A 24,587-nucleotide genomic window follows, 5' to 3' on the forward strand; every position below is an offset into this window, starting at 1 on the left:
CATCACTTTGAAGATATATTTATATATGTTTGAGATTAGGAACCCCAGACTACCTATAGTCCACGCGCAGAAACTAACACAAACTTTAATTAAACCAACAGAGGCTCAGTTTCTTTATCTAATTTTCAGCTTGAAAAAACAAACAAAAAAAAAATTCTCACCTATTTTATCCTGAAACAAATGGAGTCTTAATTTATTTGATCATGGATTATTAATTTGGTTTTCCAAGGTTAAAGGGTGGTGCCGGGTACCCATGTGGTGGTGGATTAGAAAATTGGGGTTTGACTATGATTAAATAGTTTTTGTATATATGGAATCATGTACTGCAACTTTGACCCGCTTGATTAGATTCTCATCGGGGTTAGAACATTGATTAAGAAAATGGATTTATTTGGGGCGTTTACTGGTATTTGATATAGTTGGTGCCATATGGTTGGTGAGAAATATACTATCAGTAAATATATTATTTGTATATTTCACTGTTTTAGCATAGGCGTGAAGTCATGCATTTAAGAGATGAATTAACTCTGCTAATTTGACAATAAAAGAATTGTTTAGGAGACAAAACTCCCAAAGAAAATTGAGAATGGTGGTCCTATTTTTTTGTTTCAAAAAACAGCAAGGGAAGGGTAAATTATGCAAATTTTATAAATTTATGGGCAATTTGGGATAATATATGATATAGCAATGCTGCTTGTTTTGTCTCAGAATTAGAAGTATCAATGGGTTCTTAATTGCAGAGTTCAGTCATCAGTGGATCTCGACATCTGTATAAATAGCACCAATGGGTTGGGATACCAGAAACCATATTCGTATCTAGTGTTGTTGTTTATGCTTGGCATATATATAGTTTATTACTAGCTATTATTAGTATTATTATACTACACAAGCCCAACGAAGAAGAAGGCGGAGGAGTGGAAGAAACCGGTGATGGGAAGTAGAGCAAGCGAGCTGTACTTTGTGTTCATGAACTTTGATCCGGAATACGAGCGTCTTCGAGCTGATCGGTGTGTTTCTGTTGTGTTTGCTCTTCTGTTTTTCTATCTTCTTTTTGTTCTTCTCCCAATACCAAGGTCTAGTTAATACACTAATACTCTCTCTCTCTCTCTCTCTCTCTCTCTCTGGTTTCTGTACACAGAACAAAACAAGGGGCTTACGAGCTTGATTTGTATCTAAGTAACAAGCACGATCAGTTGTTAGCTTCCACGCTGGAACCGGGGACATATAACAAGAGATTCTCGTTGGTTATTGTTGATGGGTTTGCCGTAGAAATTACTGATGATCAGGTAATGTTTTTAGTACTGATGTGCTGTTTGATTTATAATATATATACATATATATATATATATGTATATATATATATATATATATATATATATACATATAAACTCCTCGTGTTTGAATGTATCATTGTTACCAGTCTTGACAAAACTAATGATTTATTTTTCTTCTTGTCCTTGATTTCTTTCTCTTTGTTTTCTTTTATAAACCAGGCCAACATGCTTAGATCTGCCAAGGGAGTGAGGGTTGTAGAGAAGAACCAAGAGCTTGCTTAGTGTATGTAAGAAGAGAGATAAATCTGCTACACATACTCCTTGTGACGGGGAGGTGGTATGTGTTGGCATGATGATTTGTAACTATATATGTTGTTTAATTTATATAAAGAGCACTTGCGTCTTGAGTTTGTTAAAGCTTCTTCCAGCCTTCAAGTCTGCAGCCTGCAGGTAGTAAATGTTGGTGAAAAACTGGGATGATGGTTGGTTTTGGGGATCTGTTCCATACCATCATTTTCAAACCATATATCTAGTTTTTGAAGCTTGGATGTGCACACAGAAGCCTTGCGTCTAACCAGGTCCAATGGGTCTTTCGGACCCAGTTATAGCTTTCTCTACTAACTTCTGTTGCAGAGCTAATATAAGACTATTAGGCATCATATTTTACTCTACTAATTAATATCTCTTGGGCCTCAATAAATTTGGGTTTGAATCGAATGGGTTGATACTTGATGTATATATCAGTGTCAATCACATCAGTTCCTTTACAAAGACAAGCATAACAAGGTGAATTCCAAGTAAAATGTTTGAAGCATTCCATTATAGAAGGCAGATTCTCTTTTTTCCTTCTTGTGTGAATTATATATATATTTGTGATAGAGATGTGTAGAATCATCTCTGTTTTTCGACAAAGTTTGATAAAAAGGCTGACATGTAGGTCATAGTATGATGCTGTCATCACATGCAACTTGTTCATGACCATCTCCCCTTGTCCATGGTGGGGAACCTTAACCTCCAGTTCAATAATTTCGGCTGTCAAGTCTGTACAGGGATCGGATCTCCTCGACTCAAGTTCAGATGTCTAAGTGTACACACATACATAATATATATATATATATATATATATATATATATATATATATATATACTCTATATAGTGCAGTGGTGAGAGTAAAAAACCAGCAAGCATCAGCATTATTGATTCTAAATTCAACCAACGAAGAGCTTTGATTTATTAATCCTGCACAATTGTCGCTTTTTAACATTGTATTTTGTGTTTTCACAGCTAACCATGATTTCCTTGTGATACTGATCTAATGGTTAAAATGCTAACAATCTCATATAGGTGACCTTGTAGAATCACCTAGCTCATGGGATTGACCCGACCGGCCTGCCCCTTTCAGATCATCGCCTTCAGATTCAAGTTTTTATATGTTTTCTGAATGTTGTGTATACGAAACCCTAACCTAGAGGCTAGAATCCTAGAGTAGGGTTTTAATTAATTTGCAGCGAAATGTTAGATTTTATATGGGAGGTTGAGAAGTGAGAAGAGTCTTAGCCAACTAGTGACTATAGTGACGCAGAAACATCAACTAGTCAACTAGTCACTGTTACGCGAGGAATCACGGATTAGATCAACTTGAAGCTGCGTTTTGGGCTGTTTAACCAATAATAACGTCACACGTCAGCCATGCATGTGAATAGGGAAGTTGAGTGGTTATGGGGCGTATGCAATTTATGGCTGATGTGGAGTGTTATTATTGCTTAAACCGTCAAAAATACAGTTCAAGTTTAGCTAATTCAGAGTTCCGGACTCAATTTACAGCTGCTCGGGGTGCAGGGGTGTGAATTGGAGTGGATTTGGTCCAATTCGATTCAGTTCAATGTGGGTCTATTATAAATAGATCAGGTCTAATCCAATCCAATGAATATTTTGGATCAATTTAGACTGGTCCAATTCAATGTCTAGACTGTCCAATCTATTTAAATTCATTTTAATTTAGATTGGTTTCAACCCGAACCTGATCCATTGACATATATATTCTTATCTTATATTAATGGATTAGATATTGGCTTAATCCAATATAATTTTTTTATAGATGGATCAAGTCCAATCCAATTTGAATCAGATTGGGTCCGTTCAAATTGAATTTGGACTGGGTGGGGTCCAATCCAAAATCAGTCCATTGACACCCTTACTCGGGTGCATTTGCCCAGGGAAAAGAGAAGTGATGGGCATCACTCAATTACAACCAAAAAAATCAGCCAAACACCAATTGATCTGGTCTTTAGAATTAATAAAATCATAAATTAACAGTTTAACACTATGACAATATCAACGGTTTTTTACTAAAAGACGGTCCAGTTTTTCTGATCCGATCATCCAGTCGTCTAGTTTTAAAACCTATGTAAATTAGTATTCTTTTCAAATAAGTATCAGTTGTGATCGGTACAAACATGCATTCCACGATCTTAAATTAAATGAAAACATGTCTTAGAATTCGTATTTACTGTCATTTTCAACTGTTCGAAACCTTTTTACGCAAAGCACATTACCATGGTGTGGGATAAAAGAGTAATTGCATTTAATATTCTTTTGACTAAAAAGACAAACATGGGGTGAATGGATTGAAATTATTTGTGAGCTACTTCACATCTCTTAACCTTCCAAATTAACAAGGTTGATGGGGAACGGAGAAATGCAAATAGTCAGAAATTGTCTCCATTGAGAAATGAGAATACATTATACCATTTTTAATACTTTTCCTTCTTTATCTTGGTTTGAGAAATATTGTGGTTTGATCAAATAATTAGGTTTTATTTGGTACAATTTCTGTTTCTAGCTTAAACACTTTGAGCTGACCAATACATTAATCAACCCAAAACATTTTATATAGGAAACAGAATTATTGTTTGTTTACCAAAAAAATAAAAACAGCAATAGTATTAAACACAACCTTATTGTGGATTAAAGTCTTATAACCTTATACGTGCCCACCATATAATATCGAGATTGGATAACTGGCATTTGAATTTTTTAAGGCATGGTTTTCAAAACTAGATCAGACCGGACGGTTGGACCGAAAAAATTGGGAATTGGTCAGGTGATTGGTTCTGGTTTTCCCCAAAACCGGATTTTTGCCAAAACGTTTATTTGGTCAGCAAACCGCTGACCTGGGCGGTTGAACCATTCGAACCATTCAATGGTTTTGATCATTTTTTCTTTATTTATTTATTTTGTCAAAACGGGTCTAATTGGTTGACCATTCAACCCGAGAACTGGACCCCTGACCGGTTCGTTGTCTAAATCATTTTTAAAAACCTTGATTTAAGGTGTAAGGTAGTATTTACAACCCATCATTAATCCAATTGGTTGGACCACTTTTTCTGTCATAATTTCAGTTTGGGTGTATACTAGCATATTATAAGGGAGAGGGGGGATTTTGTTGATTTGGTAAATGACTTATCGGTTTGAACAATTGAAAAAATGAGTTTGGAGTCTTTGGACAGTTGAACCATGCATTGACCTATTAATTTGATGCATTTTGTTTTCAACTTGTAAGTAAACTGACTGCTTAGACCTGTCAACCCATCACCAGTCAGATTTCCGTGTCTCTTCTTCACCCGAATCGCTTAAGAGTTAAAGAATTTACTTGTTTGACGACTAGACGACCCTAGCGGTTAAACTTCTGACATGTTGACCCAATGGACTGTTTGGTTGCTGAGAAAGGATGTGATGAGAAGGGAAAACTTTTTTCTCAAATCTGTCACCTGTGTTTGGTTGTTGAGACCAGTTATCCTACCAAATCTGCTTTCTAGTGTTTGATTGCTGAGAAAATTTTACAGGATTGTTGGATCTATTCTAGTTTGACAAATCCATACATTCTCCAATTTCACATCACAAGACTTGTTTTGGGGCGACGTGATGACATGGCACAATTAAAAATTCCTATATAGTAAATATATATCGTACTTGAAATAACTAATATAAACGGTTTCATCAAACATGTCATAGGTCAATTCCCTAATTACCAAATATTTGCAGCTATCATTTAAACAAGTATAATATTAACATAACCACTAAACTAATGACCAACACAGGAATTTGGTGCCTTCACCTTCGTGCTAGTATCCTTTATATGGATCCTAGAAGTGTTCCCTACTGTGGAGTTCTGAGGTATTGGATACATATTGCACTGGTACTGCTACAATTGGAATACTGCCTCTTCGTAAGTATTATAGGAGCAAAAAATTTTTCCGCTAAACCTATGCACCTGGGCATTATATTCTGCCTACGTGAAATAGATTCCTGGTCGACGGCCTTTGAGCACAATGTAATATTTTGCCATATGAGTACCTATACAGATGTAAATATATATCTCATCAAACATGCAATTATATCATCAATAAAGTTGCAAGATGTTTGGTTTCACCAAACACTTGCTAATTAACCTGTGACCCATATCATACATTTACAACCAAGCACTACCATATAAAGAGAAAAATCACAATCACAAATTGCAATGGATTAAATTCAATGCATTTAAACTTGTAACTAAACCTGTAATTATATCATCCATTAATCAATCAAGTTGCAAGATGTTTGGTTTCACCAAACACTTGTTAATTAACCTGTGACCCATATCATACATTCACAACCTGTGAATAACAAGTCGCAATAAAAAGTTTATATAGCATCTCAATCATTGTGTATATGTTCATACAATATCTCAAAAATAATATCCAATGCACCCCAATAAAAGTCAGTAACAAAATGATGCAATGGATATCTAATTAGTTCAAGTGTCTATCAATGTCTAAAGAGAAGTCAACATCCAATGTAGTATTCGGATGCAAGCTTCATATCCAGTCACGTTTTCCTCAATTGAGGCCTAAGGGCATAAAATACTATTGCCTTATTCTCTAACTGAGATAAGAAGTCTATCACCTTAATGAGGAATTTCGGGTTGTCATCCCAAAGGTTATGTACATCCTAAAAAATTTGGTCATTCTTTAAGAGAGATGTGCTATTCTCAACTACATTTGCTAGCGACGAAATGCTTCGGGCAATTGTCTGCACTTCATTAGAAACAATGCTAGCATATGTCTTTCTTGTCCCCAACGAGCTTCTCCCTTTAGCAGAGCTACCCTCTTCTGGTGGCCTAGCCTGTAGGTTAGTGTCACTGGCATTGTCCCCCTCATCTAACTCCTCATACACTGGTTCCTACATTGCTTGCATGTTATTTGGAGTCATTGAGGTTGTCTCCCATGCAAGTGCCTCCCTAGCAGTAAAGCTCCAGTCCTAGTTACTTGATCATTACCACAGGCTATTGCAAGTTGATCGTAGTTATGGATTGTCTTCCTTCTAAACTGTTTTGCCTTAGGGTGTGCCTGGCCATTTGTTATGAATAGTTTTATCATCATCACATTACAATAGAAAATGCCAAGATTTATACACTAAACAATATTAAATCAATCTTACCAGGATGTATTTAGCCCATACTTTAGGTTCTGCCTCTATTGTCTTCGTAAGGTTATCCTATGAGAAACCACTTGAGTTTAGGATGTTTGATATAGTAGTGAAGTTTTGCTTTATTGTTTTTAAGCGGTTTTGAATGTTGTTATAGGTGTAGTCCACCCCAAATGTCAAGCTTATAGCCCTAGCAGCGGCATTATATGACAGAGCCTTAATACTTTTGTTAACCTTGTTTCCAAGGTTTGCTTGCTCAATGAGGATCTCTATTAATAGGTTGTCCATGACATGTTAAGCTTGACCAACCTAATGTCATCTTGAGCAGGTGCAAAGTCCATTGCCAGTTCAAATAAAAAAGTCATAGAGCAATTAGTCATTTCATACATGTAATACAACATGACACGCTTTCACACAATTACATGCATGGTACCAAATACAATACACATAACAAATTCAATAACATAAGCTACTAAACCCACCAATACATATGATGAATATTAAAATGTTTAAAATCAGTACAAGAGTAGAGTACACTTAAAAATACAAGTTCAGAGCAAGATCCCACATAATAAAAACAAACAACTAAAATTAATTTCGGTGCCTAGACCGAGATACTTGGTAGTCTGCCCACATTTGGTTAGCTATCTCCTCCCTGAGTCGGTTCCCTTCTCTAGATTGCTCATTTCTACTGAGGTGTTGGGAAGGTTGAGATGTTTGTGTTTGGGTATCCATCTCATCATCTGACTCATCTCCATCATTTTCATCCAAGTCTGCATCTCTCCTCCATCATGGTCATACTCAGATATGATCGGATCATATAGATTCACTCCTATGACATGGTTATGTAATATGCAACAAGCAGATACTATCATCACTTGAGTTTTGAATAGGTAATGTTGTTCAGAAACCAAAATCGGGAAACGTATCTTAAGGACACTGAAGATTCGTTCAACTGCATTCCTAAGTGATGCATGACGGAGGTTGAACAATTCTTTTGGATTCTCAGGTTGATGTGTTCCCCATTCCTTCAGATGGTATCTTGTGCTACGATACGATGTTAAAAATCCAGTCTTTAAAGAAAACCCAGCATACACAAGATAATATTTACCTAATTAAATATATAAAGAACAAGATTAGAAACAAACCCCCACATCTACTTGTGCAACATCTATAATTTGTATTAATAATTGCAGGAACATATAGTTTATGTTCTCTCACTAGTGCATTAGTTAACATGCGTGAATCTAATGCAGCACCTTCCCATCCAAGTAATACATTGTGAAACATAGGTCAAATGAACATGCAACAAGAATATTTTGTGTCAGGTAACCCTTACGACCACAAAAGTACATCTGCAGCAAGAACCTTTAGGTATATGTGTGTCGTCAATTGCCCCAATACAATCCTACGAAGCATTTCATTTTGATAGTGTATTTTAATTTTTAATGCTTAAAAATAGTGTATATTGTTTATATGTATGTAAACTTTGATGTGTTTGTTACTTTAAAGTATGGCCAAAAGTCAGCTTAGTTTCTAATCTCAGGAGGTACTACTGCACCATTTGGTTGGATTAAATACCTATCTTCTAGACTTAAAACTGCATCTAGACCAAGTTAAAGTGACGACTCATAGTCTTTCCAGACCTACTGAAATGAAATCCCACTGTTCTATTCCTAACATTGTGTGCTAATATGTGTAGGAATCTAGCAACTTGTTCCTCCACGGTACTTCATAACGTGTCATTCAATTGGTCGGTTTGTTGGAGAATTTTGCAAAGCTTATATAATGATTCTTTCCCCATTCTCAACTGATTATAACAATCAAATGGTCTTCCCCTAAATAGTCGATCCAATAAATCTTGTCTTTCTAAGTTCTAATTGACAAATGGCTCCCTATCCATGTAGTCCATCCATTCTTGTAGAATGGTCAATGTCAATGTAGTTGCAGTGGTTGCAGCACCGACCACTACAATCAGAAGTTCTTTTATCCATCTATCAAAGCAAAATTTGTGTGAAAAAAGGATAAAAGTAGGATTCCTCAAACTAATTTAAATATATAAGCCCTTTGGCGTCACTTAAGGTTAAGCTAATAAGATCATCAAGGAAAGTCAGAGCAAATAAAACAAGTTGGTTTATAAAATTACAAACAAAAGATTAAAGCAGTCGGTTATCATTAAAAAGAAAGCATGTTGAGATGATATTTAACCGTGGATTTATTAGTAAAATTAATTTTTATGGATTTTGAGAGTGAAGTGTGAGAGTGAACAATGGGAAATTAAATATTTTGAGAGTGAACTGTCAATTAAGAAAAAAGGGGTACATGGGTCCTAGTGGAGAAGTCTAATCTCACGGACTGGTCTAAAAAGCCAAGTGGTTTTGCTTGGGAATTGGAGAACTCCAAATGTGGAAATATTTTTATTTTTTTTATTATTATTCCATGTTCATCACTTTCCTCAAATGATATCAAGAGATTGTCTTGTTCCCCCCAACAAACCAATTAATCAATTTCTCAAAGCAAAAGAAGGCATGACCACGAATTCCATGGCAGATTCCTTACCTACAGTGGCAACCTGGTTATTTTAGAACCAAGGAATCCGGTCCTTAACCTACAACATCTTGAGAAATTAATAGAAAACTTGTCATTTAGCATTTAATATCTGATGCAAATATTGGCATTAATATACATATATTTCCAATCTTACTATGAATAGTACTAGTACAATGATCTCAAGACTATGTTGACGCATGGATGGATACCCACTGTCAGATCTTGTGAAACAATCAAAGATTAATTGGACTGATGATCATAGAAAGGACCTAATTAGTTGGAGGGACCCATGTCAGTATCCATCATAACCACCCAACTCAAACACAAGCAATTCATCATCTGGATATCTATGGTTACATTAATACCCTGAAAGAAAGATCCAGCCCAAAAACTCTTGCTCTAACTTCACAACATCAACTTGATAAAAAAAAAAAAAGAAAAGAAAAAACTAGCAAACAGAAACCCATGTGAGACAGGCCAAGTGTGAATCTGTGAATAATGAAAAAGGGTGTCTGAATCTACCTGGAAATTGAGTTGGGCATTGTCTGAGAACACAAATAAAGAAACAACAAATTATGAGAAAAAAACAGAAACCCAATTGAGACAAGGCCAAGTGTGTATCTGTGAATAATGAAAGTTTAATAAATAAATAAATATAAGATGCGGCTGGAATGGTTGGATTGCAGAAATTTCCAAGAGCAAAATATCTGTTAATTGGGATCAGAAGCATGGTCATGTATCACTGATGCATGCTAATGATCAATATATTTTGTCTTTCTTGGCAAGGTGCATATTAGTATATTACCAGTTATTTTGATGTTATTTGACGAATGTATATTAGCCAGCTGATTCTCCATAGGTTCTGGAAAAGTTAAGGTCTGTTAAAAGATGGTACTGCCTGGAGTTCTAATTTGCAGCAGCATTAGGAGAGCTACATTTCTTAAGTTAACAAGTGCCATGTACCTTGCTTTCTGGCAAGGTGATGCATATGTTAGAAGTCCAATTTCCAATGCCACACTATCCCTAATGGCAATTCCTCTCAGATTTCATCATCTCCCAGCTCACCACCACATCTTCTACCACCCCTTCTGCCTCTGTCACTCTCAAGGATTTGAGCCTTGTTTCAGAAATTCTACTATTTCCAATTTGTGTGAATGAAATTTTTATGCAATCTACAGTTCAACTTAAGTTTTGCTCAAGACCCTATAAGCCTCTTAAGGCACATGAATGCTGAAAGAAGTGATTCTGCCATGCTTCAATGACTTTACCACAGGTAGGTCGGGGGAATTGAATAATTTAGGAAGTCAAAATGATAGAAAGGGAATGAGAGCTTTTTGGCTGCTAGTAACCTAGAGGTTTTCATGGGCAGGGTTCTGTTTGAGCTTAGGTGTTTACCATTGATGCTCCTATTGGAAATGGAAGGGATCTCTCTGGATTTTTGCAGAGCCAATAGGGCTTGAGCACTTCTTCAGTTTTCTCACAATTACAATCCATCAGATTTATATGCTCTTCACAAAGCTCCTAGAGCCTCCGCAACTACTCAGATTTGATTACCTCAAGTCATAGATTTTACTGTTTTGTCCATTCATGTGCATTGGCAATCGTCTGATGATAATCAGCCAGCCAATTACAGTGTGTTATCATCACTAGATTTGGTTGGAAGGAGACAGACACAGAACCCAGAGGCCCACCACGATTCTTTTGCACTGCCAATTTGACCACAACTCACCCAAACAAATGAATGTTTTACACTCTTTACTGTTTATAGAATAAGTATATTACATGCAGCTTCCAAAAAAAAAAAACCATTTTGATTAATTGAGAAGTTCGTGTTCATCAATCCATCCATGTGTTACAATCAAATCAATGGTCATGATCATAAATAGATCATACCAGGGGACCTCAGCTCCAATTGGATGGAATGAGTCAGTTTGTATAGTCCATAGAATGAACGAAGACATGGAATCATTCAGCTTTACCATTCATTGGTTCCACTTTTCATCTTCTTCCTAGATGATTGATATTTACCATTCAGCTTTAAATTTTACATAAAAAAATGATTGATATTTACATCACGCAAAAGCCAACTGTCTGTAAAGAAATCAGTTTGACTAACACATAAATTGTGTACTATTGCTATTCATCATCTCAAAGCCAACTTAGATTGGCTCAAACCAGCATATACTACTGCTATTCATCATATCAAAGCAACAGAGTACGAAATACCCAAAGTACATACTATTCCACTACAAAAAATGAAAACCCCTTGTGTGGGTTGACTGAGATGTATTACCTAGCTTGAAAACCCCTTGGGTTGCCTGAATAACCTAAAAAACAACAATAATGAAAAAAATACAGATATGAGTTTGAGTATTATTGAGAAGAAGACGAATGTATTTGAGATCAAATCTAAAACAACTCTACAAACAGAAGAAATTTAACACAGACAAATATATTCAAAACCAACATCATTAGATCTAAACGGCAACTCTGAAACAAACATATAACACATAGCAGATCTATAAAAAGACAGATACCAGATGATAGATTTGGCATTAAAATAAACGCCTTCAATGGTAGACCCGACGTATTTTTGGATCTGGACGACCATAGATGGATCTAGGCACTGGAAAAATCTCATGGGGAGCTCATTCATGAAAATAGATAAAAATGGTATAGAAAGGAACAAAAATCGTGAAAGGAACCCAAATACTAGCTTACCTCCAAGAAAGATTGTCGGAGATGGCGCCGGTGAAAAGATGGTTGGATGGTGGTTGAGAAGAAGACAATGCAACTTTGCCTCCTTCGATAAAATTTTTGCAGTGGTTTCCAATCACAGTGGGGTTGCACCTATTTGGTGAGACCCCACGTCCTAAAAATTGAAAACCTAGTTCTCATCACATCTCATTATTTCCCTCAAAACAAATGTGGGAAAATATTCCTGTTTTCCCATTCCAGTCGCACAAACCAAATAGACTGAAAGGGGAAGCAGGAAAACAGTTCATCATCTAGACAATAATTCAATAATTTAAGGACCATAGCCGAGTTGGGCTCTTCTAATTCTTCATGGAATATAGATTAAAAGCTGTCCATGTGGCCCACCTTGGACTGTGCTTCAATATCCTCCCAAAATAGGAAAAAAATATTAGGATCTCGTTTGCATTTTGATAAATGACTTATATGGTTAAATATCCGGGTAAGTGTATGTTTTTATGGAAAATACTTCATATATAAGAGCATTTACTAGTGTTCTTTCATTTGTTAAGTAAAGATGTACAATGATTGATTTATCCAAAAAAGTGATATTAGTGAAGAGATAATCACATATTAGTGATTTTTGGCATGCATGGATAAATAATTTATTAAAGCCTGAGGTGTGTATTACATCCTCAAGTAAATGAAGCACTCAAAAATTATTTCTTTTCCATGGGATCATTATGAGTGTAAATTTATCGAATTCAAATGGAATCAATCAATATCTGAATTTGAAGCTGATTAGGAAATCTGATATCTGAATTTGATTTGATATCTGACGGATATTGAAAATTAATAGTTGAATTCAAACTCGATTAAATATTCTAATATTCAATTTGATCAATTAATTATTTTAGGTAATTAATAAATCTATAAAATAAATATTTTGTTTATATAAATATATAAATTATTTTATATAATTTAATTATTATATATATTATAAAAAGGTTTAAATATTTTATATAAGAATTAAGTAATCAGTTGAATTCGAATATTTATTCAATCAAATCAGGTCATACCCGAATTCGAATCCGATTAGCTATTCGATATGAATAGCATATCCGAAATCGAACGATTAGATTTGAAATTAGATTTTTGAAATTTGATTCGATTATGTCAAATATCAAATTCGAAATTAGACTTTCGAATACCGTTGACACCCCTATCCATCATAACCTTCCCCAATTGTCAATGTTTGTAACTCTCCCTTCCTTTATTAGATCTCTCTTAATTTCCCTCTTAAATCTCTTTAAATTCTTGTTAGTTCTATACAATAAATTAGAGGCATAAATTTGATGGGTTCAGTCACGTAAATGCCTAAATCCTAAAGGTTAAATCCAAATTTGTCAACCCAAACCCATGTTAAGCCAAAGCCAACATAACTTGTGATGGGCTAGAAGGGATTTTGTTAAGCTTGGGTGGGTTGTTCAAGCTTGGAACTTTCCTACTCACTCATGTCTTTCAATTTTTTATCTTTTATTTTGGCTTCATGGTAAACTAAAGTTAATCTATCTATTAAAACTGAAAAATGATGTTTTTTTCTTTGGTTTTTATTTAATAAAATAAAAATATTAATTAAATTTCATTTACTTTGCTTAAATATCATAATTACCAAAACATTACAAACCAATCATTAATTGGTATTTTATGACTTTTTGTTAAATCTTCCATTTTCTTCCAAACACTTCTTTATTAATCGACCTGTAATTAAAGTCATTTTTCAAAAGACTCTAACCAATTTTCTATTCGCGACTCCATGCATTATATGGGTTCGCCTACTACTATGATTTATGGGACAAATGGTATTCCATCGCCTTTATTGTTTGTTTATGAGTAATAGCTTGCTACCACTTAGCTTTTTGGCCCTATTCCCTTTTAGTAAGTTATTTATCGAGTTAATTACATTTACTTCATCTTATTTTATTTCTTAGATAAATAAGATAATGACCATTTTAGCCATAAAAATGGGTTATTTTGTTTCATCCAAGTGTTGGCAGCTTTTCCTCAAGGTGAGAAAGTTTCTAGGAGATGAGTATTATTTACCTTGGTAAAAGATACCTAGGAAAAATAAAATTTTCCTATACCTTACACAAATCTAAAAAAAATAACATGAATATCTTGGTCAATGGGAACCAAAATCCAATTGACCTACTTTCCCCCTCACAAAATCCAAAAAATGAATAGACCCTTTGATTGGCAAATTGTGTATCACATATAATACCTTTAGGAGAATGACCAATCCTCCTAAGACAGTAATTGGGTTTGATTTGAATGATGCCCACCTAACATCCTAACCCGAACCTGTTATTGAACTTTAATTCAGAATCGATTCCAAGTTTGATATTTTGGATCTGATTTAGCTCGAAACCACTTGTTTCTTTTAATAAGAAAATTTTAAATTTTTACAATATTTATTTTCAACTCATATAATAAATTTATATAAATATAAAATATTGAACTTATTAATTATATATGCATATTAAATTTTAATTGTTCTTAAATATCAGATTGGATGTCCCAAGTCCCAACCAAGTTTCCGACTCTCAAATAATTTGTAATTAGATTTGGTTTAATGTAAACTCAAATAATTTGTAATTAGTTTTCATTTAAGCTCAGTTTGGAAGGAGTACAAATGCAAATATGTATGTAGAGTGCAAATCCTTATATTTTGTATATATATGTATTATACATATTTGCATTTATACTCTTTCCAAACTGAGCCTTGATTAGGTTTTTATTTATTTGCAATGCAAATCTGGACAATACAAATTTTATACCCGATTCAGTTTTGCATATCTTTATTTGTACCCATGATTTGCACTCTTACCCAAGGCAATACTATTTGTCATTTTATCTTATTTGCAATCATGTATGGTGCAAATTTTGCATCTTTTTTTTTTTTTTGCAAAATTTGCACTAGTTTCCTCTTACCTTGATTTTTTCTCTCATCTAAAATGGGGACCATACATGTCCCTGCATTAATCCTCATAAGCAAATAACCTTGTTCCCATCTTCAATCTCTTTAACATAAAGGAAGGATTACATCATTTTTCCTACTATTTTACTTCTTGTAAACAAACAAAACAAAGTCAAATCCAAAGTAAAAGCAAATCAAGATTTACAGTTGTCCTTTTTGCACTTCTATGCACTTGTAATTAAGCACGTGCATTGCATGTGAGAAATTTTCTTTCATATTAATTACTTGAATTTTAGATATATCATAATTAAGATAAAAATTGGAAATTAACAAAAGTAACAATATGATTAAAAATAAACTCAAACTCTTGTAATTAATGTGCATGTGAAAATTTTAAACTACAATAACAATTGTTGTTGTTGTTGCTGTTGTTGTTATTATTATTATTATTACTATTATTATTATTCCATTAATTTTTGCCATAAATAAAAATAAATTTTATTTAACAATTATTTTTATTTATTATGATGAATATATAACATTATAAATGTTCCCAAATGCGGTAGAGTTTTGTACTTTTTCATTTTTTGTGTTCTATCTTTTTTAAATATTTATTATTCAATTATGACATCATGAGCTTCTTTGAAAAGTTGGATATTGACCCACCATCTAGATAAGAAAATAGATTTACTTTTGGATTTGTTTTAAATTATATATCATCTACATTATATAAATATGTTTTACTTATTATACTTAATTTTGCTAGACACAATTAATATATAATTTTTATATATTCTTTTGATTACTTGTACTTTTTTATTTTTTAAAGATTTATTATTTAACTATCATATCATCGGTTAATCCATTTGACCCAAACCACTAACCCACAACCCAAAAAGGAAGATAATTTGATTTTTAGGTTGACACTATATTTTATATTACATTTTCATCATTGATAATGAATGCATAATATTAGAGATGTACCCAATATTTACTTTTATGAATATGTAACACTAGAGATGTGCTGAGATTTTTTCTATTTTTTGTTATTCTTTATATTTTTTATTCATAAAAATTTTATTATTTGAATATGACATAATTTCATTTATAGGTTGATTTTAACTTTGGCATTTCATTTTCATTATTAATAAAATTACTTTACATTTCATATGTATTTTTATTTAGTATAATGAATATGCAATATTTGTGATATGTCCAATTCCTTTTATTTTTTGTATTACATATTTTATTTTTTTATTATTAAATATTACATTATTTATTAACCCATTTGACCCAAAATGGTTGAATTGCTTACCCACCTTTGGGAGGGAATAAAATAGTTTTGTTTTCAAAATATTTATTTTCATAATATTAATATTAATTTTGTGGGTTTAATGAGAGAATATACCTTAATATGAGATTTAATGAGAGAGAATAGGAAACTAGTTTTATTTCTAATTGGTTTTAAATTTTACATTGTATTTCCATCATTAATAAAAACACTTCTTATTTCTCATACTTATTGTTGTTTAATATGTCGAATATATGATGTTAAAATTGTTCCCAATTTTTTAATTTCTATATTTTTTGTATTTTATTTATTTTTGAATTTTATTATTTAATTATGACAACATGGATTTGACCCGAAATGGTTTAATTTTTTACCACTGTTTAGTTGAAAATACTATTTTTTCAGGTAGATTTTAAAAGTATTTTATTATGTTATTAGAATTATTAATTTGTTATGTATGGATTTAATTAATAGAATTTAATGGTGAGAAGAAATAAAGATGCCTTAAATATATTATTATATGAAGTTGAATGCAAATTAATACCTTAAGTGTTGGATTTAATGAAAGGAAATTGAATGCATTGAATATCTTATAATTGTCTATTTTCAACTCATTTAATATCAATAATTGATTACCCATTTGCCCTCATTTTTATCAATAAATTTAAATATAGAAGGGCAAATTTTGTCCTCAAAAAAATTCAGAAATATTAGTGAGACTATTCATGCTTTTTAAAGTAGTATAGATTTACACCACCACAAATAAATAAACGGAGCCTTAATGTATTTCAGCAGAGGTTTAACATATAAAAATTCAATTAGTTTTAGCTTATTTAAAAAGAAAAAAAATATTATCCACTGTTGATAAAATATTAGAATAAGGTTAATTCAGTTGTTCTTAATAATGAAATTATTTGTAATTCTTCTTTAACATCCAAAATGAACCCAACACATGTAAAATCTAGAGGGTTTGAACAAGTTACCAGAGACTGGATATCCTAGATCAGATTTCACTTATCATTAAACTACTTAATTGAATTGGTAATTTTCTTTAATTTAATATTTGAATGTCTATAACAAATTATATTTTCAAACCATTATTAAATCTGATGGTCAGACTGTTGGGCATGGATACCATTTAGGCAACTAGTTCCGTTTTACTCCAAACTCGATCCTTGGCCGAAAACCATTGAATTGGTCAATGACCCATTGACCTAGGTGGCTGAACTGTCAACCCATTCAATGATTTTTTGACCATTTTTATTTTAATTATTTTTTATATTTTGTCATAATGGGTCGTCCATTCAAACCAGACAATCAAACTGTCGATCCGAAAACTAGTAGCCAAAACAGTTCCAATTTTGGGTTGGTTTTTAAAACATTGATAATAAGTAACATAAAAAGTAGTGTTTGCAAAATTTAAATTAAGGTAAATTACAAAGACATCGTACTATGGGATTAGTGACAAAGACCCCATTGTACTTAATTTTGTGATAAAACCCCCTAAACTTTTCTTGTGTGAAAAAAGACCCCCTTGACCATGAAAGAAGGCATTAATTTATCAAAATGTCCACCTAAACTTTCCTTATGGTCTTTTTCTCATCCTTTTTTCTTAAACCCTAATTGACAAAAATAGAATGATGTCGAGTCATTCTATTTATCAAAAGTAGAATGATGCCACGTCATGGCCTGAACTTTCTCCATTACCCCAACGGAGAACTCTCAACCCCTCTCATTCTAGCTTTCATTGCTCCCTCATGAAGCCACCTCATCACTCCCTTCTCCTTTTCTCATAATGACACCTCATCATTCCTGGTCCACCCCTCTTTCCTCTATGTTTATCCCTTTGGATATCCCTTCCAAAAAATTTCTCTACCAAAATCTAATCTAATATAGCCATGTGGTACCACTATCCCCCACTTTTTCATAAATTATCTATAATTCCTATTTATCTCCTAAATTATCTCTAATTTAGTCAAGATTTTCTCTCCTAGATTATCTCTAATTCCTATTTATCTTATACCCCACTTTTCATTTATATCTTTTGATGAGGGGTAATTTGGCACGACCTAATAAATAAAAGTAGTAGTATGCAGAACTCGGCGTAAAGTCACTTCGACAATAGGTTACCTCGACGTAATACCACCTCGATGGTTAATTGAGTTCGGGGCCCAGGAACCGAAGTGACACGTAATAAATCTCAGTAGCTTCCCAACAGACTTCAGATATTACGGGATCATACCGCATAACGGCAAGCCTTATCTTCTCCCTGTCTGAATCGGGTGGCGATAATGAAGTTCATTGACTGATACGTTACTCCCTGACTAAAGCGGAAATGGACCTTGATGAGGGCGGATTTGGCCCTCCAGTGAAATTGTGACACCTGGCACCTCATGCAAACCAAGTGCAGCCTCTTGACAACTGGGCAGCTCGGGCAGCTCGGCACAGCTCCGGCAGCTCGGCATAGCTCGGGGAGCTCGGTATAGCTAGGGGCAGCTCGGCATAGGCAGCTCGCCACAGGTAGCTGGCCACTCCGGAGGCAACCTGGCGTCTTACGAAGAGCTCGCCACTTAGGGGCAGCTCGGCATAGCTCGGGGAGCTCGGTATAGCTAGGGGTAGCTCAGCATAGGCAGCTCGCCACAGGCAGATGGCCACTCCGCAGGCAGCCTGGCATCTTACGAAGAGCTCGCCACTTAGGGGCAGCTCGGCATAGCTCGAGGAGCTCGGTATAGCTAGGGGCAGCTCGGCATAGGCAGCTCACCACAGGCAGCTGGCCACTCTGTAGGCAGCCTAGCGTCTTACGAAGAGCTCGGCACTTACAGGTAGTTCGACACTTAGGGGCAGCTCAGTGTATCACAAGAAGATCTCCTACCTGACAACCGTACCTGACAGATCCGGAGGCCTGCGCCCACATCTCTCGCTAGGCGGCGCCGTGCCTGCTAGTCCTGAGAGTTGTCCCTTGACTGGTAGAGTCGTACTCTATAGCAGTCGCCTGCACCCGCCACCTCAGCTCTGGCAGTAACGGCTGCGGCAGAGAGACAGAGGCAGTTACGCCTGACTTGATAGAGGTTGTTACGCCTGATTTGACAGGACACCACTATATAAGGACTCCGACCCCCAAAGACAAGGGGGAGAGAATGAAAAAATGGAGGTAATCCCTGTTCTCTAGCTCTCTCATTCCTCTAATATCATCTTCAAGCTCTCGACAATCAGAGTGCTAACTTAGGCATCGGAGAGTCCCCGCCAGGTAAATACCCTCGGGCCCCTTGGTTCAGTTCTCGCAGGTTCCTCAGCTCTCGCCGCCTACAAAGAGGAGGAAAAGATGGAGTTCTCACAGGTCCCTCAGCTCCCGCCGCCTACAAAGGAGAGGAGATCACCTCATGCAGAGGGCAATTGGGTTGCACTACACCAGGGAGCTCCACCATCCTCTGAGTTACAGGCCACCTAGGAGCAGGTCAAATGACGAGTCCACCAAGGTAGTTCACCACCAAGGAGCTCGTCACCAAGTAGCTCTCCACCAGGGAGCTCGTCACCAAGTAGCTCTCCACCAGAGAGCTCGTCACCAGGTAGCTCACCACCAGGGAGCTCGTCACCAGGTAGCTCACCACCAGGGAGTTCGCCACCAAGTATATCATCCCCAGGCAGTTCGCCAGCAGGGAGCTCCATCATCCTCTTAGTCACAGGCAAATGGGAGCAGATCAAATGACGAGGTACTTAGTAAAAAAATTGGTACATCACAAAAAAATTGGTACGTGACCAGAAACGGTTACATCAATTGGCGCCGTCTGTGGGAACACGTTACAAAAAGCTAAGTTCTCATCCTACAAAAGCTAAGTTGTCATCTTACAAAAGCTATGTCCTCTTCTCCCAGAAAGCTAAGTCCTCACTTTTGAGAAATTGAAGCTCTCGCTCTATAGTTTACATTTTTATGAACTCAAAACCATGCAGGGAGCTAACAGACTAAGTAACTTTACCTTCAATTCGGATAAGCCTCATCATTCCTCTTCGCAAGGTCCCCCTACAAAGATGAGCTATTCGTGGCTTTCGCGGGAATTGGCGGCCAACAGACTACATAGGCACCCTTACCGGTCGAGCCTTCCAAGGCTCCCGTGTGAGCTGGCGACCTAAAGTTAGTAGTGCTACCCCCGAAGGTTGAGCTCCTACTAGCTTCTTGTAGGAGTGGGTGACCAGCATTACGAAGCTGATGCAGCGCAATCATAGCTCTAAGGCACCCACCTGGTCAGCTCGGCACCTTACAGGTAACTCGGCACCTGGTCAGCTCGGCACCTTACAGGTAGCTCCACACCTTGTCAGCTCGGCACCTCACTGGTAGCTCGGCACCTCACTGGTAGCTCGGCACCTAGTCAGCTCGGCACCTTGCAGGCAGCTCAACACCTGGTCAGCTTGGCACCTCACTGGTAGCTCAGTGCCTGGTCAGTTCGGCACCTCACAGGCAAAGCCTATGGGCCACATTACTGCTTAAGACCTAGTCGCCTCTTTGGCATGGGCAAAGTAAAAAAAGAGTGGACTACGAGTCACGCCCAAAAGCCTATTGGCCACATTACTACTTAAGACCCAGTTGCCTCTTCGGCACGGGCAAAGTCAAAGAAGAGTGGACTACGAGTCGCTCCCAAAGCCTACAGGCCACATTACTGCTTAAGACCCAGTCGCCTCTTCGGCATGGGCAAAGTCAAAAAAGAGTGGACTACGAGTCACTCCCAAAAGCCTACGGGCCACATTACTACTTAAGACCCAGTCGCCTCTTCGGCACGGGCAAAATCAAAGAAGAGTGGACTACGAGTCGCTCCCAAAGCCTACGGGCCACATTACTGTTTAAGACCTAGTCGCCTCTTCGGCATGGGCAAAGTCAAGAAGAGTGGACTACGAGTCACTTCCAAAGCCTACGGGCCACACTATTGCTAAATACCCAGTTGCTTCCTCAGCATGAGCAAAATCAGCAAAAGTGAACTATAAGTTGCCCCCATAGCCTAAGGGCTACACTACTGAACTAGCGGAGACCTCCTCACCTTATAGGCAACTCGCCATTGGTAGGCAGCTCACCACATAAAGGCAGCTCCCAAAGCCTAAGGAATTGGATCAGCACTTACTAGCTCGTCGACTTACGGGCCAAAAGAAGAAATCTACTCCCTTCCCTGAGTTACTCTCAGCTCGGGAGTGGGGGGCAAATGATGGGGGTGGATTTGGCCCTTCAGTGAAATTGTGACACCTGGCACCTCATGCAAACCAAGTGCAACCTCTTGACAACTGGGCAGCTCGGCACAGCTCGGGCAGCTCGGCATAGCTCGGGGAGCTCGGTATAGCTAGGGGCAGCTCGGGATAGGCAGCTGGCCACTCCGCAGGCAGCCTGGCATCTTACGAAGAGCTCGCCAGTTAGGGGCAGCTCGGCATAGCTCGGGGAGCTCGGTATAGCTAGGGGCAGCTCGGCATAGGTAGCTCGCCACAGGCAGCTGGCCACTCCGCAGGCAGCCTGGCGTCTTACGAAGAGCTCGCCACTTAGGGGCAGCTCGGCATAGCTCGGGGAGCTCAGTATAGCTAGGGGCAGCTCGGCATAGGCAGCTCGCCACAGGCAGCTGGCCACTCCGCAGACAGCCTGGCGTCTTACGAAAAGCTCGCCACTTAGGGGTAGCTCGACACTTACAGGTCGTTTGGCATAGGAAGCTCGCCATAGGCAGCTGGCCACTCCGCAGGCAACCTGGCATCTTACGAAGAGCTCGCCACTTAGGGGCAGCTCGGCACTTACAGGTAGCTCGGCATAGGTAGTTCGACACTTAGGGGCAGCTCCGCGTATCGCAGGAAGATCTCCTACCTGACAACCATACCTGACAGATCCGGATGCCTACGCCCACATCTCTCGCTAGGCGGCGCCGTGCCTGCCAGTCCTGAGAGTTGTCCCTTGACTAGTAGAGTCATACTCTGCAGCAGCCGCCTGCACTTGCCACCTCAGCTCTTGCAGTAACGGCTGCGGTAGAGAGATAGAGGCAGTTACGCCTGATTTGACAGGACACCACTATATAAGGACTCTGACCCCCAAAGACAAGGGGGAGAGAATGAAAAAATGGAGGTAATCCCTGTTCTCTAGCTCTCTCATTCCTCTAATATCATCTTCAACCTCTCGACAATCAGAGTGCTAACTTAGGCATCGAAGAGTCCCCGCCGGGTAAATACCCCCGAGCCCCCTGGTTCAGTTCTCGTAGGTTCCTCAGCTCTTGCTGCCTACAAAGAGGAGGAAAAGATGGAGTTCTCGCAGGTCCCTCAGCTCCCGCCGCCTACAAAGGAGAGGAGATCACCTCATGCAGAGGGCAGTTGGGTTGCGCTACACCAGGGAGCTCCACCATCTTCTGAGTTACAGGCCGCCTAGGAGCAGGTCAAATGACGAGTCCACCAAGGTAGTTCACCACCAGGGAGCTCGTCACCAAGTAGCTCTCGACCAGGGAGCTCGTCACCAAGTAGCTCTCCACCAGGGAGCTCGTCACCAGGTAGCTCTCCACCAAGGAGCTCGTCACCAGGTAGCTCACCACCAGGGAGCTCATCACCAGGTAGCTCACCACCAGGGAGTTCGCCACCAAGTAGATCATCAACAGGCAGTTCGCCAGCAGGGAGCTCCATCATCCTCTTAGTCACAGGCCACCTGGGAGCAGGTCAAATAACGAGGTACTTAGCCAAAAAATTGGTACATCACAAAAAAATTGGTACGCGACCAGAAACGGTTACATGGTCATAGCACAGAAAATTTCCTGGTGATGATCCTATCATCAGATGGCCAACCAGACTTCGCGGAGACCCAACTGACCAAGAACCCAAATGCCTATTATCGCTTTCATCGGGACCATGGTCATAGCACAGAAAACTATAGAAACCTCCGCGACGAAATTGAAGAGATGATCTGTCATGGATACTTGAAAAAGTACATTCTACACGAAGAAAATGAACAGGGGAACCGACAAGGAGATCAGAAAAAAGACGTCCTAGAGAGTAGCAGATAGAACAAACAACCACCTCGCCCGCTACCAGAAGGGAAACCGATTTGCGGAGTGATCATTATGATCACCGGGGGATCTATTGTAGCGGGGTGCACAGTGGTGGCTGAGAGAACATCATTTCGAGAGCTGAAGCACGAAGCAGAGAACCCACCCAAACGACCTCGGATTGAAGAACCGATCTACTTTTCCAAGGACGACGCTCACGGGATCCAATATCCTAATGACGACGCCCTGGTCGTGAAGATGGTTATCGATGACTTTGAAGTAAGGTGGATCTTGGTGGACTCAGGTAGTTCGGTAGATATCTTCTTCAAGGAAACCTTTGACAAGCTACAATTACAACAGAGCAACCTAACGCCGGTAGACGCCCCACTAGTAGGGTTTAGCGGAGAGAAGTTAGGCCTATAGGTCGTGTCATAGTACCGGTGGAAGTGGGCATGTGGCAAAATATTGTTCGGTTCGAGCACACATTCCTAGTGGTCACTACCCCATCCTCGTACAATGCAATCATAGGTCGGCTTATTACGCATGTTTTACGCACAGTAGTGTCAACCTAATACCTCGCGATGAAGTTCCCAACGGATTGCGGAGTGGGAGTAGTACGAGGCGACCAGCTCGAGCCCTGGAGGTGTTATGTGGATGCTCTTAAAAGAAAAACAAAGATAGCAGAAGACATCGAATTGGAACGACCAGCAAACTACAACGAGGAGCGAGCTACCCCGATGGATGAGACGGTCCACATACCAGTGTTCGAGACTGAACCGACTCAGACTCTCCAGATCGGAGCACTCGTAAGTGAACTGCTACGAAATAAACTAGTAAGTTTTCTACTTAACAATTTAGATGTTTTTGCCGGGTCTACGGCAGAAATGCCCGAAATTGACCTCGTGTCATAACTCACAAACTGAATGTAGACCCTTTAGTTAGACCAGCCTGACAAAGAAAATGCAACATCGCCTCAGAATGATGGAGGGAAGTTAATGAGGAGGTCGGGAAGCTCCTCGTTGAGACTTCATTAGGGAGGTTCATTACCCGAGCTAGGTCGCAAACCCGGTGCTCGTGAAGAAAGCCAATGGCAAGTGACGCATGTGCGTCGACTACACCGACCTGAATAGAGTTTGCCCAAAGGATTGCTTCCCCCTACCCAGAATTCATCGCTTGGTAGATGTGATCTCAGGGCACGAATTGTTGAGTTTCATGGACGCCTACTCTGGCTATAACCAAATTAGGATGGACACAACTGACCAAGACAAAACTGCCTTTGTAACCGAACTAGGGCTATACTACTATAAAGTTATGCCCTTTGGTTTGAAATAAAGTCTAGTGTTAT

General features: G+C 38.0%; 2 long non-coding RNA genes across 5 annotated transcripts; one reads left to right on the forward strand and one right to left on the reverse strand.

The window, feature by feature from the left end:
* Positions 1-718: 718 nt before the first annotated feature.
* LOC104600337 (uncharacterized) lies at positions 719-1,691 on the forward strand. Its single transcript, XR_016085595.1, has 3 exons — positions 719-1,007; positions 1,139-1,286; positions 1,494-1,691. It is a non-coding gene; the product is annotated as an uncharacterized LOC104600337 (long non-coding RNA).
* Positions 1,692-5,274: 3,583 nt separating this feature from the next.
* Positions 5,275-12,283, reverse strand: LOC148804205 (uncharacterized). 4 transcript variants are annotated; one of them, XR_016085597.1, is made up of 4 exons: positions 12,016-12,283; positions 11,832-11,920; positions 11,588-11,621; positions 5,275-5,631 (listed from the first exon to the last, which is right to left on the reverse strand). It is a non-coding gene; the product is annotated as an uncharacterized LOC148804205 (long non-coding RNA). The 4 variants fall into 4 exon arrangements; XR_016085598.1 differs by lacking the exon at positions 5,275-5,631 and adding an exon at positions 7,219-7,855; XR_016085600.1 differs by lacking the exon at positions 11,832-11,920.
* Positions 12,284-24,587: the final 12,304 nt, after the last annotated feature.

Source organism: Nelumbo nucifera, chromosome 1, assembly GCF_055504915.1.
Source record: "Nelumbo nucifera cultivar China Antique chromosome 1, China Antique-T2T, whole genome shotgun sequence".
NCBI lineage: Eukaryota > Viridiplantae > Streptophyta > Magnoliopsida > Proteales > Nelumbonaceae > Nelumbo > Nelumbo nucifera.